Consider the following 7,747-nt stretch of genomic DNA (forward strand, 5'->3'; position numbering starts at 1 on the left):
CAAGGACTTATGCACAGGAAGTAATTCTAAATTCAGACTGAATGAGTCTAAAACAAATGTTATCATAATCTTGGTCGTGATATTTTTTCTATCTGAATAAGACCTAAGTTACTTCAAAAGCCGTTCCTGGTGAATATTAAATTCAAGTAACTTCTCTATTTACTTTAAACTTACTGGATTTTTCACCTGGAACACCCTCTAAGTGCAATAAAAACCGAGTGATAATGTAAGAGATAGAATAGAAGATACTTGCGTTTAATTGGATCATATTTTTGCAAAATATTTATTTGGCATTTTAGTATGATTTTCTATTTAGTTTCTATTCAGCTATGAATATCAAACCGGATGTAAAAAAAAATCTTTGACGACTTTAAAAGATAAGATAAAACTAGACTTATCTTTGTCAAAGGGAATATGAATGTATTGTGCAGAACGAAGAGAGCAGCGCCAAGTAAAAGGTTATGAAATATATTTACTAACGGAGGTGGTAAATGAAAGAGGAACGAGGTGTAGAGGGGGCTAGGAATAGAGAGAAAAACAGAGGGATGATGTAAGAGGTAGAATAGAAGATATTTACGATTATTTGGATCTTACTTTCGCAAAATATTCATTTAGCATTTTACTGTAATTTTCTATGTAGTTTATTAATCAAAAAGGAAACCGAACCATCAATTTTTTATATTCTTCTTTATCTAGGAGTCTTTCGAAAGCTCACGTGAACGATTGGCCAAAATCCCTAATTTCAAATTAACAAGTAAATCAATTAAAATATTATGTTTCTCAATCCAATAATGGAGCTCAAATCCCAACCACAAAACACAAAGAAAAGATTTAAAAGAAATAAATTAATGTCACAAATTTCCTTCAGTGATTTTCGGCAGAGGGAATAGTCCGCAGAGAGGAAGGTCCCAAAGGGAATTTCCAGTGAAGCGGCGAGGGTTTTCCATCGGAATTTTCTTATGGAAAAGATTTTTCGCAAAACAGAGTTTGTTTCGAAGGTTTTTTTTTTACTGCAGGATTGTGGATATCCCTGTCGAAAAATCTGTTTATATTTTAACTATTCTTTCTTTCACAAATGTGTAAAATCGCCATCGATTTCTAGATTATAATTCTTTTTTTGTCAACCGTCATGCAGCTTTAATGTCAAAACAAAACATTTTTTTTGCAAAAGCCGATTTATTTCTAGAAGTAGATATATTTCCTATCAGAAGTCCTACCTATACAAAAAGCTGCAATTTGACAGAAGTTTCATGTGAAAACTCTTTTTTCTTTTTTTGAAAATAGTAATATCAACAAAACCCTACATTTTATGCGACAAATTTATTATACACTTTGGACTTTCTTATGATTCATATGAATCATAAGAAAGTAAGAAGTATATCATAAATTTCACTTAAACTAAAACAATTATCGGCACCTGGGGCATTATCATGTTTTAATCATTTTATTACTGTCACTAATTCTTCCTCACAAAATGAATCATCCTTCACATTTCATTGTCGTAGCTTAGCTGGAAGTGCTTAAACTAGCAAAACCGGGACAGAAAGACAGGCCGACCGACAGAATTTGCGATCGCTATTTGTCAATTGGTTAATACCAAGTGCCATAAAAACCTATTACACAAAAAATTACTTTCGTCCCTATCCAAATCACGAATCCACCACCTTTTCAAGGAGAGAGGTGTACACCCCTTGCCCCCCCTCCCTGCCTGGATCCATGAATGCTTCTGAGGTCCCTTACTCAAAACGTATCCGAAACTTTTATTTTGAAAGATTAAAGGCTCCGGTATGTTACATAATATAAAATCCACAGGAAAACCCTTATGAAAACGAAACAATAGAAACTTATATTTAACTTGAGAACAAAATGAGAATAGTTGAACAAACAAAATAGCTTAACAATAAACTTGCTCAGTTTGACAACTCAACAATTTGTTCTATAGCTTTTTCTCGATTTCTTTTAGGGAAATGCCACATACACCTTTAAGTTTTTCTGGCCAAATAGTTTCACTTTTTCAAATTCTCATGCTAACCATGGTATATACCGGTAAGAAGCTAATTTGAATAATTCTATAGAACAAATAAAAGAAGCACATGATACGTTTCCGGCTATTCTTTTAAAGAGATGTCAAGGATTCTTAAAAAGTTTATTTATTTGCGTTTTAGCAAGGAGAATATTTTCGTATTATTTGGCATAAAACAACTCGTCAAACAGTCAATCAATAAATCAATTACTCAGCGACTTTTAGAACAGATTTCTGCAATTAGGGAATAGGATACTGACTTAATTCAATTAAGTCCTTTAACACAGAAACGTCAAACTAGAAAATCTGAGAAGTTCTTTTTAATCGATTTGACTTCTGAACAACTCATGTAAACTAGTGGGAGGAATATTTTTATTTAACCTCTTCTTAGTTTCTGAGTTTTGTCAAAGGCTCATAAGAGCTCCGAAGAAAACCAAGAGAAATGGCCAAGAATTTCCTACTTTCATTTTTGCTTTCTAATGTAGTTGTTTGGATTCTATATCTACTTTTTGCATTCCATTTTTTTTTATCCTAATTATAATGCCTTTGAATTCTATTTCTTTAGCTTTTGGTTTCTGATTCAAATACATTTAGAGTCCAATCCTAATTCTTTCCCTCATAATCCTAATTTAACTTTAATATACTCTAATTTAATTTTTGCTTTAGAACCAATTTTCTTATTTCACTGTCCATGTGGACTGAATAGTCCCAGGATGGAACCTCAAATTATGTCGATTTATATCAATTTTTTATTCATGTCAATCAATAGCACCTCAACTGGTTATACAAACCTTTTAAAAGAAGATTAGCTTTAGGGTATTAATGTTCTCGGTCTGCTCAGGAAATTTTTCCTCACCGACAGAGATTGCTATTTCCTTTTGTTCTTTCCTTTCGTCAATTTTTAAGTTGTTTGAATACTCGTTAGAATCTTGCTTTGCTGCAACTGAAATTCACATGAATTTCACTTCAAAAATTAATTCTCACATTTACAGAACAGTTTTCTATAACAGTATTACAAACAGCATTCTATAGTCCAGTACAGGTATCAATTAAATCCTTTAAGAAGAGTCTAGCCGTCATGGACTGACAAAATAAGAAAAGTAAACATGGATTATTTGTGGTAAATATGGATTATTTGTAGGGAACGAAATAAAGAATTATAATTATTTTTTATTTTCTTTAATAGCGACAAAAAAGTCAAATCTTTTTTAATTGTTTTTGTGTAGATACTAAACTCGTCGAAGAAATAAATAGAACTTGGAATTTCCGATCAAATAAACCTCCTCCTAAATTGGTATGACAACCCCATCCACAATAACCTTATATGCCCCAGGACACAACTTACAGCCCTTTCCCAAATCTTATGGGACTGTGTCAACCTCAGAGAAATTGTTATATAAGACATGGACTTCATTTAACAAAAGGGCTATCTCAAAATGTTGGCAAGATACATTTCGGGGGAAAGGGCGTTAGGAGGGCTAGTTGCCTTCTGATCACTTTTGACTCTTAAAAATAAAACTAAAAATTTCAAATCAAATGAGCCTCTATGAACGTTGATATGACCACCCCATCGAAAACAACCTTATATGCCCCTAGGTCACAATTTAAAACTCTTGCCCCCTAGATAGGTAGCATTGTCAGCCTCAGGAGCATTTTTATATTTCATCAAATAAAGAAAAACTAATTTTTTTAGCTGAAAGTAAGGAGTGATATTAAAACTTAAAACGAACAGAAATTACTCCGTATATGATATGGGTTGTCCCCTCCGCAATTCCTCGCTCTTTATGCTAAAGCTTTTAATTGTTTTAAAAAGTAGAATTGTGGCAGAGTCAAACTTTAGCGTAAAAAGCGAGGGATTGCGGAGGGGACAACCTATTTCATATACGGAGTAATTTCTGTTCGTTTTAAGGTTTAATGTCGTTCCTTACTTTCAGCTAAAAAAAAAATTATTTTTTTTTATTTAATTTCTGAACGTTGAATTAATGCATGTTTGGTTTTGGCTCTCCGCACATAAATTATTAAAATGAAATTTGTATATTAATTCTTGTTTTGGCTAAATGGCTTTCTCTTAGTTTTGATCAGACGCTTTTGAGAAATAAGGGGTGGAGGAGGAGGCCTAGTTGCCCTCCAATTTTTCGGTTGCTTAAAAAGGCAACTAGAACTTTTAATTTTTAACGTACGTTTTTATTAGTAAAAAAATATACGTAACTTAAGAATTAACTTACGTAACAAACTTCCATAACCTTATATTTTTATTATGTATACGAGGGGGTTTGTATCCTCGTTAATACCTCGCTCTTTACACAAAATCGTAAGTTTTGTCCCAATTCTTTAAGAATGACCCCTGAATCAGAAAGGCCGTAGGATAAATAGTTGAAACTACTAAAAATACTTTAGCATAAAGAGCAAGGTATTTATCTCCTCCTAAATACCTCGCTCTTTATGCTAAAGTATTTTTAGAACCCCTCATATGCGTAATAATCTCTGTTCGTTTTAAGTTTCAATGCTAGTTCTTCGTTTCATTTGAAAAGAAGGTTTGCATGTTTATTTTTCATTGTTTTCTTATAGTAAAGCAAGAGAATCCTGCGCCCTTTTCATTAAATATTTCTTCCCCCAGGACAGATTCCTCCAAGTAAAGATCCTCCAACATAGCCCCCTCTCCTCAGCCTCACCCCCAAACAAAATAAAATCCCCCTGAAAACGTCTGTGCACTTCACAATAACCATGACTATAAGTAAACACTGGTCAAAGTTTGTAACTTGCAACCCCTCCCCCAGGGATTGTGGGGGAGTAAGTCATCCCCAAAGACGATTATTTTGGTTTTTGACTATGCTTAACAAAATGACTATCTAAAAATTTTGATCCGTTGACTTTGGGAAAAAAATGAGCGTGGGAGGGGGCCTAGATGCCCTCCAATTTTTTTGGTAACTTAAAAAGGGCATTAGAACTTTTCATTTCAGTTAGAATGAGCCCTCTTGCGACATTTTAGGACCACTTGGTCGATCCGATGACCCCTGGAAAAAAAACAAACAAACAAACAAATAAACACGCACCCGTGATTTGTCTTCTGGCAAAAAATACAAACTTCCACATTTTTGTAGTTAGGAGCTTGAAACTTCTACAATAAGGTTCTCTGATACGCCAAATCTGATGGTGTCATTTTCGTTAAGATCCTAAGTTTTTTAGGGGGTGTTTCCCCTTTTTTCCTAAATAAGGCAAATTTTCTCAGGCTCGCAACTTTTGATGGGTAAGACTAAACTTGATGAAACTTATATATTTAAAATCAACATTAAAATGCGATTCTTTTGATATAGCTATTGATATCAAAATTCAATTTTTTAGAGTCTTGGCTACTATTGAGCCAGGTCGCTCCTTACTGCAGTTCGTTACCACAAACTGTTTGACAGGGATTATTTTGAACAACGTTGCTCTCTCAAAATTTCCATTCGATATACTTGGGAACAAGAGGGCATGGAGATGGCTGATGCTCTTCAATCACTTTTGATTCATAAGATAAAGAAACTAGAACTTCTGATTTCTTATGAAACAAGCCTCCTTCAAAGTTGATATGACCACCCCTTCTAAAATAACCTGATATACCCCCAGGGCAAAATTTACAGCCCTTTCCGTAAGCTTTGGGGTCCAGTGTAAACCACAAAGGAAGTGTTATATGACAAGTGGACTATTTTTAACAAAAAACTATCTCAAAATTCTGATCAGATATATTTTGGGGGAAGGCAGCTAGAGGGGCTAGCTGCACTTTAATCGATTTAGCAAAAAAAATTTAATATTCAATCAGCCTCTTCCAGCGTATATATCACCACCCCTTCAAAAATAACCTTATATACCCCTGGGGCACAGCTTACAACCATTGTCCCCCAAGCTCCAGGGGCCTATTGCCCTCCAATCACTTTTGGCTCTTAAAAAAGAAACTAGAATTCTAAATTATCAATCAAACGACCATCCTCCAAAGTTGACATGATCACCTCTTCCATAATAACTATAGGCCCCAAGGCGAAAATGGCAGCCCTAACTCCCACTCTCTGGGGGGGGGGGGGGGCTGTGTAAGCCCAAGAGGCATGGTTATATGACACATAGACTATCTGCGAGAAAGAGGGAATGGGCGCCTGTAACCATCCAATAAATTTTAACTCTAAAAAAATTAAACTGGAATAATTAAATATAACTTTGGCTTAAATATAAAACATTTCAAAGTTCTCTTTTTACAAGGGATCAGACGAAAAGCAAAACAATCAAAAGTTGCAGCCCTCTTCATATGTTGAGCAATATTTTTTCCTTTTTAATTCTATATATTTATTGATTTTTAAGACAAAATTGAGTAATTAAATGCAATATCAAAGAGAAAAGTGTGGACGTTGCTAAATGGTGGTATGCCTCACCCTCCTGTTCCACTTAAAACTTTTCCATATTTTAGCAAGACTTTTCATTTATCTATCTTTTGTCTGTGGAGCATAGGGGTTTCTACTTGCAAAAATCAGACACAACAAAAAGTGGAAATTCAAGTTTATCATTGGTAAAATATTTACCCTGAAAAATGAATAAATGAAAAGTATTACAAACACAAGACCTACACTCCATGTAGGACTATTATTCAAATTTTTAGCATTTGAAAGTGGTTTTTTGCAAATATTCATCACAGTCACTAATTTTAAACCGGATATATTCGAGGTTAATCAACAAAAGCAGCATTAGAACGGATTAAACAATGGAAAAAAAAAGAAAAATATGTTGTTAAAGCAATAAGTGTGTTTATCAGGAGAAGGGAGTACACTTTCAGGGTAAGATGTTTTATTTTGAAAACTAGCATACATTAAGTAATTCATTAACCACAGAAATGACTTTATAAGCCCCTTCCCTCCTTAGTGTGTTAATATTTACCCTGAATTGCATATATCCAATACATTTTCTATTATTTTGAAAAATATTAGAAAATTTTGTGTTATAAACAGGTATAACGAAATCTCGACAAAATAGACATTACGCTACCGACCCCTGTAAGTAATTACAAATCTCGTTAAGCGAAAGTATAAAACGCCCATAAAAGTCTTATTATTTCAAAATACAATTTTTACTAAAATTGGATAATTGACCAGGTTTAGTGATACTTCCTGGTACATTAATTTTTTACTCAATATTTTAAACACAAGTGTCATTGAGTCATAATCTGGTTTTTCCTACTTTTTTACAGAGCCTTTTTTCTTGATTGGATCATTCTGAATCCCACAAATACAAGGAGTATAGTATCCATCCGTGTCTCTGAAACTTTGTGCATAAGTGAATGACTCTGTGGACCTTACTCACATGAGAACCGTGACTGAAAAAATAAACTTTAAAATGTCTTGTAAATTATACGGTAAGGATGTTTTCTTTGAAGATCTTATAATTGACCCAATGGATTTAGATATGCGAAGCTATGATATACATTATCACAATTTAAAGACTGCGATTTTTTTTTAAATAAAGAGTGATTTCTCAGACTGAATAAAATAGCTGACAGCTATGAATATCAAACCGGATGTAAAAAAAAATCTTTGACGACTTTAAAAGATAAGATAAAACTAGACTTATCTTTGTCAAAGGGAATATGAAAGCATTGTGCAGAACGAAGAGAGGAGCGCCAAGTAAAAGGTTATGAAACATATTTACTAACGGAGGTGGTAAATGAAAGAGGAACGAGGTGTAGAGGGGGCTAGGAATAGAGAG

This window comes from Artemia franciscana, chromosome 15 (genome assembly GCF_032884065.1).
Source record: "Artemia franciscana chromosome 15, ASM3288406v1, whole genome shotgun sequence".
Classification (NCBI taxonomy): domain Eukaryota; kingdom Metazoa; phylum Arthropoda; class Branchiopoda; order Anostraca; family Artemiidae; genus Artemia; species Artemia franciscana.